The following is a 12259-nucleotide window of genomic DNA, read 5'->3' on the forward strand; positions in this document are numbered from 1 at the left end:
TCGTGGGTCCGTGCCCCCCGACGCCCCCCTCTCGTGGGTCCGTGCCCCCCGGATGCCCCCCTCTCGTGGGTCCGCGCCCCCCGACGCCCCCCTCTCGTGGGTCCGCGCCCCCCGACGCCCCCCTCTCGTGGGTCCGCGCCCCCCGATGCCCCCCTCTCGTGGGTCCGCGCCCCCCGATGCCCCCCTCTCGTGGGTCCGCGCCCCCCGATGCCCCCCCTCTCGTGGGTCCGCGCCCCCCGATGCCCCCCTCTCGTGGGTCCGCGCCCCCCGCGCCCCCCCTCTCGTGGGTCCGCGCCCCCCCGCGCCCCCCTCTCGTGGGTCCGCGCCCCCCGCGCCCCCCTCTCGTGGGTCCGCGCCCCCCGCGCCCCCCTCTCGTGGGTCCGCGCCCCCCGATGCCCCCCTCTCGTGGGTCCGCGCCCCCCGCGCCCCCCTCTCGTGGGTCCGCGCCCCCCGCGCCCCCCTCTCGTGGGTCCGCGCCCCCCGCGCCCCCCTCTCGTGGGTCCGCGCCCCCCGCGCCCCCCTCTCGTGGGTCCGCGCCCCCCGCGCCCGCCCTCTCGTGGGTCCGCGCCCCCCGCGCCCCCCTCTCGTGGGTCCGCGCCCCCCGCGCCCCCCTCTCGTGGGTCCGTGCCCCCGATGCCCCCCTCTCGTGGGTCCGTGCCCCCGATGCCCCCCTCTCGTGGGTCCGTGCCCCCGATGCCCCCCTCTCGTGGGTCCATGCCCCCGATGCCCCCCTCTCGTGGGTCCGTGCCCCCGATGCCCCCCTCTCGTGGGTCCGTGCCCCCGATGCCCCCCTCTCGTGGGTCCGTGCCCCCGATGCCCCCCTCTCGTGGGTCCGTGCCCCCGATGCCCCCCTCTCGTGGGTCCGTGCCCCCGATGCCCCCCTCTCGTGGGTCCGTGCCCCCGATGCCCCCCTCTCGTGGGTCCGTGCCCCCGATGCCCCCCTCTCGTGGGTCCGTGCCCCCGATGCCCCCCTCTCGTGGGTCCGTGCCCCCGATGCCCCCCTCTCGTGGGTCCGTGCCCCCGATGCCCCCCTCTTGTGGGTCCGTGCCCCCGATGCCCCCCTCTTGTGGGTCCGTGCCCCCGATGCCCCCCTCTCGTGGGTCCGTGCCCCCGATGCCCCCCTCATCGGTCCGCGCCCTCGATGCCCCCCTCATCGGTCCGCGCCCCCGATGCCCCCCTCTTATCAGTCCGTGCCCCCGATGCCCCCCTTTCGTGGGTCCGTGCCCCCGATGCCCCCCCTCATTGGTCCGCGCCCCCGATGCCCCCCCTCTTATCGGTCCGCGCCCCCGATGCCCCCCTCTCGTGGGTCCGTGCCCCCGATGCCCCCCTCTCGTGGGTCCGTGCCCCCGATGCCCCCCTCTCGTGGGTCCGTGCCCCCGATGCCCCCCTCTCGTGGGTCCGTGCCCCCGATGCCCCCCTCTCGTGGGTCCGTGCCCCCGATGCCCCCCTCTCGTGGGTCCGTGCCCCCGATGCCCCCCTCTCGTGGGTCCGCGCCCCCGACCCCCCCCCCTCTCGTGGGTCCGCGCCCCCGACCCCCCCCCTCTCGTGGGTCCGCGCCCCCCATGCCCCCCGGTGGGTCCGCGCCCCCGATGCCCCCATCAGTCTGTACCCCATGTTCTCAGTCCCAGGTCATCCTGTCATCCGGGAAAGGAAAATGAAAGTTTGTTTGTTCCCCACCCGTCTTCGATAACTTTTCCCAGTAAAATAACGGGGAATGGGATCTTCTCACTGTCCCCCTTTTCCCCCCCCCTCCGTCAGCCCCGGTGGGGTTTTATTTTCGAACATTATCATGAGAAATTGAGGTGCCAATCCCGTTTATGACTGAAATCTTGTAGATCACACTCTACAGGAGATCATTGGTCCGTCCCTCTTTGCACAGAATTGTTAAAAACGGACACAAACTGCAAGATTTGATAACGAGCCAGTGACCCGGAGAGATCATCACCTCTGGGCGTGGGAAAAAAAACTTGCAGCCAGTGCTTGATGTCTGATTCCAGCCCAGGGAGGGTTTCAGACGGGTCTGTCGAACTTTCGCTGGCGGGGGGAGAACTGAATCCCATGGGAACCAAACACAAAACCAATTTTTTCAAAAGCAGGGTTGCAAACCACATCTGTTTGTGGGCGCAGGTGGAATTATTCATAATCTGTATTCTGAGCTCTCTCTGAGTTTGGAGTTTGAGAGTTGGCATGGTCACAATATCGATTTAGTTGATGGAGACCAAGAGATTGGAACAGGGACGAATCCTTTATTGATGGCTGCGGCTGAGAATCGTTAGTGTTGATGCTTAAAGCAGCTCCACGAGAGCTCGTCGATACATTATTTATCTCAAACATTTCCTCTTGCAGTAGCTAGGTGCTGAGAAATTTCTCCAGAAACTCACTGCAGACAGGAAGGAGCCCCAGAGGTTTGAGGGGCCCGCTCACGGTGATGTTGCACGGTTCTCTGATACAAGGCTTTTCGTCTGTTGTCGTCGCTGTCAGACCGACTGGGATGACCTCCCTGACCCCCTTCTACCTTCCCCCAAATCCCTTGAGTCAGTCGATGTAGTCCCTTTGTGCTCCAAGTAGTTTTAACCTGTGTGCGGGAATGGGGGCAGTGGGAATGAGTCCTGGGACCTGTGATCATAGGAAACATAGGAACAGGAGGAAGGCCATTCAGCCCCTCGTGCCTGCTCCGCCATTTGATAAGATCATGGCTGATCTGTGATCTAACTCCATATACCTGCCTTTGGCCCATATCCCTTAATACCTTTGGTTGCCAAAAAGCTATCTATCTCAGATTTAAATTTAGCAATTGAGCTAGTATCAATTGCCATTTGTGGAAGAGAGTTCCAAACTTCTACCACCCTTTGTGTGTAGAAATGTTTTCTAATCTCGCTCCTGAAAGGTCTGGCTCTAATTTTTAGACTGTGCCCCCTACTCCTGGAATCCCCAACCAGCGGAAATAGTTTCTCTCTATCCACCCTATCCGTTCCCCTTAATATCTTATAAACTTCGATCAGATCACCCCTTAACCTTCGAAACTCCAGAGAATACAACCCCAATTTGTGTAATCTCTCCTCGTAACTTAACCCTTTAAGTCCGGGTATCATTCTAGTAAACCTACGCTGCACTCCCTCCAAGGCCAATATGTCCTTCCGAAGGTGCGGTGCCCAGAACTGCTCACAGTAACTCCAAGTGTGGTCTGACCAGGGTTTTGTATAGCTGCAGCTTAACTTCTGCCCCCTTGTACTCCAGTCCTCGAGATATAAAGGCCAGCATTCCATTAGCCTTCTTGATTATTTTCTGCACCTGTTCATGACACTTCAATGATCGATGTACCTGAACCCCTCAGTCCCTTTGGACATCCACTGTTTTTAACTTTTTACCATTTAGAAAGTTCTATCCTTTTTTGATCCAAAGTGGATGACCTCACTGTGGATGATCAGATGGAGTAGGGGAGACATTGCCCTGCTCCTGACTGGACAATTGGATGTACCAATCCAACCAATGGCAGTCAGGCAAGACTCACTAAGTTGCATTTAAGGGGTTTTGATGGAATGGATCGGGGGGGGGAAACTGTTTCCAGTGGCAGGAGGGTCGGTAACCAGAGGACACAGATTTAAGATAATTGGCAAGAGAGCCAGAAGGGGGGATCGAATCATAGAAGCATAGAAAATAGCGGCAAGAGTAGGCCATTCGGCCCTTCGGGCCTGCTCCGCCATTCAAAATGATCATGGCTGATCGTCTAACTCAGTACCCTGTTCCCGCTTTTTCCCCATATCCCTTGATCCCTTTAGCATTAAGAAATATATCTATCTCCTTCTTGAATACATCTAATGACTTGGCCTCCACTGTCTTCTGTGGTAGAGAATTCCACAGGTTCACCACCCTCTGAGTGAAGAAATTTCTCCTCATCTCGGTTCTAAATGGCACGCCCCGTATCCTGAGACTGTGACCCCTGGTTCTGGACTCCCCAGCCATTGGGAACATCTTCCCTGCATCTAGTCTGTCTAGTCCTGTTAGAGTTTTATATGTTTCGATGAGATCACCTCTCATTCTTCTAAACTCTAGTGAACAAAGGCCGAGTCGACCCAATCTCTCCTCATACGTCAGTCCTGCCATCCCATGAATCAGTCTGGTAAACCTTCGTTGCACTCCCTCCATGGCAAGGACATCCTTCCTCGGATAAGGAAACCAAAACTGCGCACAATACTCCAGATGTGGTCTCACCAAGGCCCTGTATAACTGCAGTAAGACATCCCTGCTCCTGTACTCAAATCCTCTTGCAATGAAGGCCAATATACCATTCGCCTTCCTAACTGCTTGCTGCACCTGAATGCTCGCTTTCAGCGACTGGTGTACAAGGACACCCAGGTCTCGTTGCACCTCCCCTTTTCCCAATCTATCACCATTCAGATAATAATCTGTCTTACTGTTTTTACAACCAAAGTGGATAACCTCACATTTATCCACGTTATACTGCATCTGCCATGTTCTTGCCCACTCACCCAACTTGTCTAAATCACATTGGAGCCTCTTTGCATCCTCCTCACAGCTCACATTCCACTCCAGCTTTGTGTTGTCTGCAAACTTGGAAATGTTACATTTAGTTCCCTCATCCAAATCATTGATATATATTGTGAATAGCCTGGGCCCAAGCACTGATCCCTGCGGTACCCCACTAGTCACTGCCTGCCACCCCGAAAAAGACCCGTTTATTCCTACTCTCTGTTTCCTGTCTGTCAACCAATTCTCAATCCATGCCAGTATATTCCCCCCAGTCCCATGTGCTTTAATTTTGCACACTAACCTCTTGTGTGGGACCTTATCAAAAGCCTTCTGAAAATCCAAATACACCACATCCACTGGTTCTCCCCTATCTATTATACTAGTTACTGCCTCAAAAAACTCCAGTAGATTTCATAAAACCATGCTGACTTTGTCCAATCCCGTTAATGCCTTCCAAGTGTTCTGTTATCACATCTTTTATAATAGACTCTAGCATTTTCCCCACTACCGATGTTAGGCTAACTGGTCTGTAATTCCCTGTTTTTTCTCCCTCCTTTTTTAAATAGTGGGGTTACATTTGCCACCCTCCAATCTGTAGGAACTGTTCCAGAGTCTATAGAATTTTGGAAGATGATCACCAATGCATCCACTATTTCCAGGGCCAGTTCCTTTAGTACTCTGGGATGTAGATTATCAGGCCCTGGGGATTTGTCAGCCTTTAGCCCCATTAATTTCCCAAGCACTATTTTTTTTACTAATACTGGTTTCCTTCAGTCCCTCCCTCTCACTAGACCCTTGGTTCCCTAACATTTCTGGGAGGTTATTTGTGTCCTTTGTGAAGACAGAACCAGAGTATGTGTTTAATTGTTCTGTCATTTCTTTGTTCCCCATTATAATTTCCCCCATTTCTGACTGTAAGGGACCTACATTTTGTCTTCACTAATCTTTTTCTCTTGACATATTTATAGAAGCTTTTACAGTCAGTTTTTATGTTCCCTGCTAGTTTACTCTCATACTCTATTTTTCCCCTCTTAATCAATCTCTTTGTTCTCCTTTGCTGAATTCAATGGACGAGGAGAAATTATTTTTACGCAGCGAGTTGTGATGATCTGGAACGCGCTGCCTGAAAGGGCGGTGGAAGCAGATTCAATAATAACTTTCAAAGTTAAATAACTTGAAAAGGAAAAATTTGTAGGGCCATGGGGAAAGGGCAGGGCAGTGGGACTAATTGAGTACATTAGAACATAAGAAATAGGAGCAGGAGTAGGCCAATCGGCCCCTCGAGCCTGCTCCGCCATTCAATAAGATCATGGCTGATCTGATCCTAACCTCAAATCTAAATTCATGTCCAATTTCCTGCCCGCTCCCCATAACCCCTAATTCCCTTTACTTCTAGGAAACTGTCGATTTCTGTTTTAAATTTATTTAATGATGTAGCTTCCTGGGGCAGCAAATTCCACAGACCTACTACCCTCTGAGTGAAGAAGTTTCTCCTCATCTCAGTTTTGAAAGAGCAGCCCCTTATTCTAAGATTATGCCCCCTCGTTCTAGTTTCACCCACCCTTGGGAACATCCTTACCGCATCCACCCGATCAAGCCCCTTCACAATCTTATATGTTTCAATAAGATCGCCTCTCATTCTTCTGAACTCCAATGAGTAGAGTCCCAATCTACAAATTCTGGTAACACTCCCAGGTAGTTCTTTAAGAGGAGCCAGCACAGGCACAATGGGCCGAATGGGCCCCTTCTGCGCTGTAAGATTCTGCAACTCTGAGCCTTTAGGTGTGTCACCCCAAGCCGGTGTCAGACTGTTCCCCCTCTCTTTTTCCGTCTGTGAGGGATTTGCAGTAAAATTGAGGAGGTCGGGATTTGGGATGTTCATTTGGTCAGTTGATTGCCCATAGAATTCAGGAGTACGGTCTAAATATAGTTTAAAAAAGCCGGAGTACAATTTTTCAATAGTGCAGGTATTTTCGCTGCATTTCTGGTGTTCCCCAGACGTTACAGATAAAGAACTTGCATTTATATAGCGCCTTTCACGACCTCAGGACGTCCCAAAGCGCTTTTCAACCAATTTGCACACAGCAAGATCCCACAAACGGCAATGGCCAAATAATCTGTCTTTTAGTGATGTTGGTTGGTGAATAAATCTCGGCCCCAGGACCCCGGGGAGAACTCCCCCTGCTCTTTTTCGAATAGCGGCATCTTTTACGTCCACCTGAGAGGGCAGACGGGGCCTCGGTTTAATGTCTCATCCGAAAGACGGCACCTCCGACAGTGCAGCACTCCCTCGGTACTCGGGGTGGGTGGGGGGATGCCCAGGAGTGCACCAGTATCTGCGGGGGATGCCCAGGAGTGCACCAGTATCTGCGGGGGATGCCCAGGAGTGCGCCAGTATCTGCGGGGGATGCCCAGGAGTGCGCCAGTATCTGCGGGGGTGTCCAGGAGTGCGCCAGTATCTGCGGGGGTGTCCAGGAGTGCGCCAGTATCTGCGGGGGTGTCCAGGAGTGCGCCAGTATCTGCGGGGGTGTCCAGGAGTGCGCCAGTATCTGCGGGGGTGTCCAGGAGTGCGCCAGTATCTGCGGGGGTGTCCAGGAGTGCTCCAGTATCTGCGGGGGTGTCCAGGAGTGCACCAGTATCTGCGGGGGTGTCCCGGAACGTACCAGTTCTCGAGGGAGTCAAAGGATACGGGGCAAGTGGAGTTGAGGTCAAAATCAGATCAGCCATGATCTCACTAAATGGCGGAGCAGGCTCGAGGGGCCGAATGGCCTACTCCTATGGTGTTATGGGAGATCTCCAGGTGTGTACCAGTATCTGCGGGGGTGTCCAGGAATGTACCAGTATTCGCGGGAGATCTCCAGGTGTGTACCAGTATCCGCGGGGGGGTGGGGGCAGTATATGGGAGTGTGTCAATATTTACAAGAAAGTCTCCGGGATGAAGTCAGTATTTGTGGAGCAACCCTTGGGAGTCTGCCGTACGTTTGCGGAGAATCACCCAGGAGCGTGTCGGTACTTATATGACGGGGAGGGTCTTGAGACTGCGTCAGTATTCATGTGGGCTGGGATTGATGTCACTATCCATGGTGGGGGGTCCCCAGGAGTGTGAGGGTATTTACAGGGGTTCCCTGGGAGTGTACCAGCATTTGTAACGACCATTGGGAATGTGTCCACATTTGTGGGGAAATTTCAAATCGAGTATGTGGTGGTGTATAACTGGATTTGTTTCCGGAGTGTGACAAGCTAGTGCTCCTACATGGTGAGCTCTTTCCTCCTTTGAAAAATGACCCAAGTGCGTCCCATACTGATGTGTTCTGCTCATTCAATAATCACGAGTGACTTAAACTCTGGCCCCTAGTTCTAGTCTCTCCCACAAGGAGAAACATCCCCTCAGCATCTACCCCTTCTAGTCCCCTCAGGATCTTATATGTTTCAATAAGATCACCTCTCATTCTTCAAGAAGGCCAACGGAATGTTGGCTTTTATCGCTCGGGGGATAGAATATAAAAACAGGGAAGTATTGCTGCAGTTATATAAGGTATTGGTGAGACCGCACCTGGAATACTGCATACAGTTTTGGTCTCCGTACTTAAGAAAAGACATACTTGCTCTCGAGGCAGTACAAAGAAGGTTCACTCGGTTAATCCCGGGGATGAGGGGGTGGACATATGAGGAGAGGTTGAGTAGATTGGGACTCTACTCATTGGAGTTCAGAAGAATGAGAGGCGATCTTATTGAAACATATAAGATTGTGAAGGGGCTTGATCGGGTGGATGCGGTAAGGATGTTCCCAAGGATGGGTGAAACTAGAACTAGGGGGCATAATCTTAGAATAAGGGGCTGCTCTTTCAAAACTGAGATGAGGAGAAACTTCTTCACTCAGAGGGTAGTAGGTCTGTGGAATTTGCTGCCCCAGGAAGCTACATCATTAAATAAATTTAAAACAGAAATAGACAGTTTCCTAGAAGTAAAAGGGAATTCGGGGTTACGGGGAGCGGGCAGGAAATTGGACATGAATTTAGATTTGAGGTTAGGATCAGATCAGCCATGATCTTATTGAATGGCGGAGCAGGCTCGAGGGGCCGATTGGCCTACTCCTGCTCCTATTTCTTATGTTCTTATGTAACTCTGAGGTACAGAGGGATCACAAAATGTTAATATGCAGGTACAGCAAGTGATTGGGAAGGCAAATGGAGTGTTGTCATTTATTGCAAGGGGAATGGAATATAAAAGTAGAGATGTTTTGCTACAGTTGTACAGGGCATTGGTGAGACCACATCTAGAACACTGTGTGCAGTTTTGGTCTCCTTATTTAAGAAAGCCATGATGTGGAGATGCCGGTGATGGACTGGGGTTAACAATTGTAAACAATTTTACAACACCAAGTGATAGTCCAATGATTTTATTTTTAATCCCACAAGCTTTCGGGGGCTTTCCCCTTCCTCAGCCTGAGGAAGGGGAAAGCCCCCGAAAGCTTATGGGATTAAAAATAAAATCGTTGGACTATCACTTGGTGTTGCAAAATTGTTTACAAATATTTAAGAAAGGACATAATTGCTTTGGAGGCGGTTCAGAGAAGGTTCACTCGACTGATTCCTGGGATGAGGGGGGTTATCTTATGAGGAAAGGTTGGACAAGTTGGGCCTGTATACATTGGAGTTTAGAAGAATGAGAGGTGATCTTATTGAAACATACAAGATCCTGAGGGGACTAGAAGGGGTAGATGCTGAGAGGATGTTTCTCCTTGTGGGAGAGACTAGAACTAGGGACCAGAGTTTAAAAATAAGGGGGCTCCCGTTTAAGACGGAGATGAGGAGAAATGTTTTCTCTCAGAGGGTGGTGAGTCTGTGGAACTCCCTTCCCCAGAGAGCGGTGGAGGCAGGGTCAGTGAATATTTTTAAGGCTGAGTTAGATAGATTCCTGATTAACAAGGGAGTCAAAGGTCATAGTAGGTAGACGGGAAAGTAGGGTTGAGGTCACAATCAGATCAGCCATGATCTTATCAAATGGCGGAGCCGGCTCGAGGGGCCGAATGGCCTACTCTTGCTCTTAATTCTCTTTTTAAAAAGTACCTGGACCTGCACCTAAAGTGCTGTAAGCTGCAGGGCTACGGACCGGGTGCTGGAAGGTGGGATCAGAATGGGCACCTGTTTGCTCTTCGAGCCGGCGCGGATACAATGGGCCGAATGGCCCCCTTTCTGGGCTGTATCTCTATGGTTCTAATTCGTATGCTCGTACGTAAAGGACATTCGTGAACCAGTGTGGTTTTTACGGCAATCCGACAGTTCCAAGGTCACTTTCAAGCCGCGTTCTCAAAAACTGCCATGGTGGAATTTGAACTCCCGTTCTCTGGAAGACTAGCCCAGTAATGCAGCCTCTACACTCCCGTACCCTCCTGCAGTGTTCTCCGCCCTGATCCTACGGGAGCTGACTGGGGCTACGATACCTCCCTTGGTGAAATGGTCATGATCCCGGACAGTGAGTGTTGGTCGGACACGTCAACTTTGATTGGTTTGGGATGAGCGTCAATTTGGAGCCAAATCCCCTCCCAGATTCCAGCAGGAGGCCCGGCTGATAGTCCTTCTCCCCTGGTCAGGGGGGTGGCGCCCCCCCTCTGTCTTCTTGGCTGAGCCCAGGTAACCCAGCACAGACCTGGGGAGCGAACCAGAGCTGGGTTAAGGTACCAACCTCATACCCCGCCAATCTGTCCTTGGCAGCCTTGGCTCAGTGGGGAGCACTCTCGCCTCTCGGTCACAAGATTGTGGGTTCGAGCCCCACTCCCGAGACTTGAGCATAAAATTTAGGCTGGTGCTTCCAGTGCAGGACTGAGGGAGCGCTGCACTATCGGAGGGTCAGTACTGAGGGAGCGCCGCACTGTCGGAGGGTCAGTACTGAGGGAGGGCTGCACTGTCGGAGGGTCAGTACTGAGGGGGGGCTGCACTGTCGGAGGGTCAGTACTGAGGGAGCGCTGCACTGTCGGAGGGTCAGTACTGAGGGAGCGCTGCACTGTCGGAGGGTCAGTACTGAGGGAGCGCTGCACTGTCGGAGGGTCAGTACTGAGGGAGCGCTGTACTGTCGGAGGGTCAGTACTGAGGGAGCGCTGCACTGTCGGAGGGTCAGTACTGAGGGAACGCTGCACTGTCGGAGGGTCAGTACTGAGGGAGCGCCGCACTGTCGGAGGGTCAGTACTGAGGGAGGGCTGCACTGTTGGAGGTGCCGTCTTTCGGATGAAACGTTAAACCGAGGCCCCGTCTGCCCCCTCGGGTGGATGTAAAAGATCCCACGGCCACTATTTCGAAGGAGTTCTCCCCGGTGTCCTGGGGCCAATGTTCATCTCTCAACCAACATCACTAAAACAGATTATCTGGGTCATTTATCACGTTGCTGTTTGTGGGATCTTGCTGTGCGCAAATTGGCTGTTGCGTTTCTTACATTACAACGGTGACTGCACGTCAAAAAAAAAAAGTACTTCATCGGCTGTAAAGCGCTTTGGGACGTCCTGAGGTCACGAAACTCAGATTGATCTTTCTCATCGGAGAGATCTTGTAAGGCTGAGAGCTCAGGCTGCGTGCGGCTGGACTGGAGACGATGGCCCCCAGCCGGGGCACTGCTGATGTGAGCTGTTTATCTGTTCACTCTTTCAATCAGAATTAGAGAGTAAAATCCCGCTCTGGGAGAGTGCTGCTGTCCCTGATGGAAAACGGGGCAGTTTCCTCCAGACAAACATTGGGAAGACTAAAGCCATCGTCTTTGACCCCTCGTCAGCAAATCCATCCCTCGGTGCCACTGCCTGAGGTTAATCCAGGCTGTTTGCATCCTTCAATTCCCATTCGACTCCGAACTAAGCTTCCAACCCCACATCCCCTCCGCCACAAAGACCGCCTGCTCTGGACCTCCGTCTCCGCCCCCTGCCTCAGCTCATCTGCTGCTGAAACCCTCATCCGTGCCGTTAGTTACCTCCGGAATTGTCTGTTCCAACGCTCTCCTGGCCGGCCTCCCATCTCCCACCCTCCATAAGCCTCACCTCATCCAAAACTCTGCTGCCCCCCGTATCCTAACTCGCACCGAGTCCCGTTCACCCTTCACCCCCCCCCACTGTGCTCGCTGACCTACGTTGGCTCCCGGTCCGGGAACGTCTCGGATATTAAATGATCGTCCCTGTGTTTAAATCTATTCACGGCCTCACCCACCTCTATCGACGTAACCACCTCCAGCCCGACAACCGTCCTGAACTCTCTTTCCCTCTGACTTTGGCCTCTTGTGCATCCCCGATTTCCATCGCTCCACCATTGGCGGCCGTGCCTTCAGCTGCCTGGGCCCTGAGCTCTGGAATTCCCTCCCTAAACCTCTCCGCCTCTCTCTCCTCCTTTTTAAGACGCACCTCAAAACCCAGCTCTCTGACCAAACCTCCTAATTCCTCCATCTAGAACAGATTTGAGTGCAGAAGAGTACAGCGTGGAAGGAGGCCATTCGCCCCGTCGAGTCCGTGCCGGCTCTTTGCAAGAGCAATCCAGCCAGTCCCACTCCCCCGCCCTTTCCCCGTAGCCCTGCAAATTTTTTCCTTTCAAGTACTTATCCAGTTCCCTTTTGAAGGCCATCATTGAATCTGCCTCCACCACCCCCTCGGGCAGTGCATTCCAGATCCTAACCACTCGCTGTGTAAAAAAAGTTTTTCCTCATGTCGCCTTTGGTTCTTTTGCCAATCACCTTAAATCTGTGTCCTCCGGTTCTTGACCCTTCCACCAATGGGAACTGTTTCCCTCTATCTACT

The 12259-nt window shown here is 53.0% G+C and overlaps 1 protein-coding gene across 1 annotated transcript in view; it reads left to right on the forward strand.

Moving 5' to 3' along the window:
* LOC137327794 (polypeptide N-acetylgalactosaminyltransferase 18-like) overlaps positions 1-12259 on the forward strand; it is a 440866-nt gene that overhangs the window by 844 nt on the left and 427763 nt on the right. The window lies entirely within an intron of this gene.

The sequence above is a fragment of the Heptranchias perlo genome, chromosome 12, assembly GCF_035084215.1.
Source record: "Heptranchias perlo isolate sHepPer1 chromosome 12, sHepPer1.hap1, whole genome shotgun sequence".
Classification (NCBI taxonomy): Eukaryota; Metazoa; Chordata; class Chondrichthyes; order Hexanchiformes; family Hexanchidae; genus Heptranchias; species Heptranchias perlo.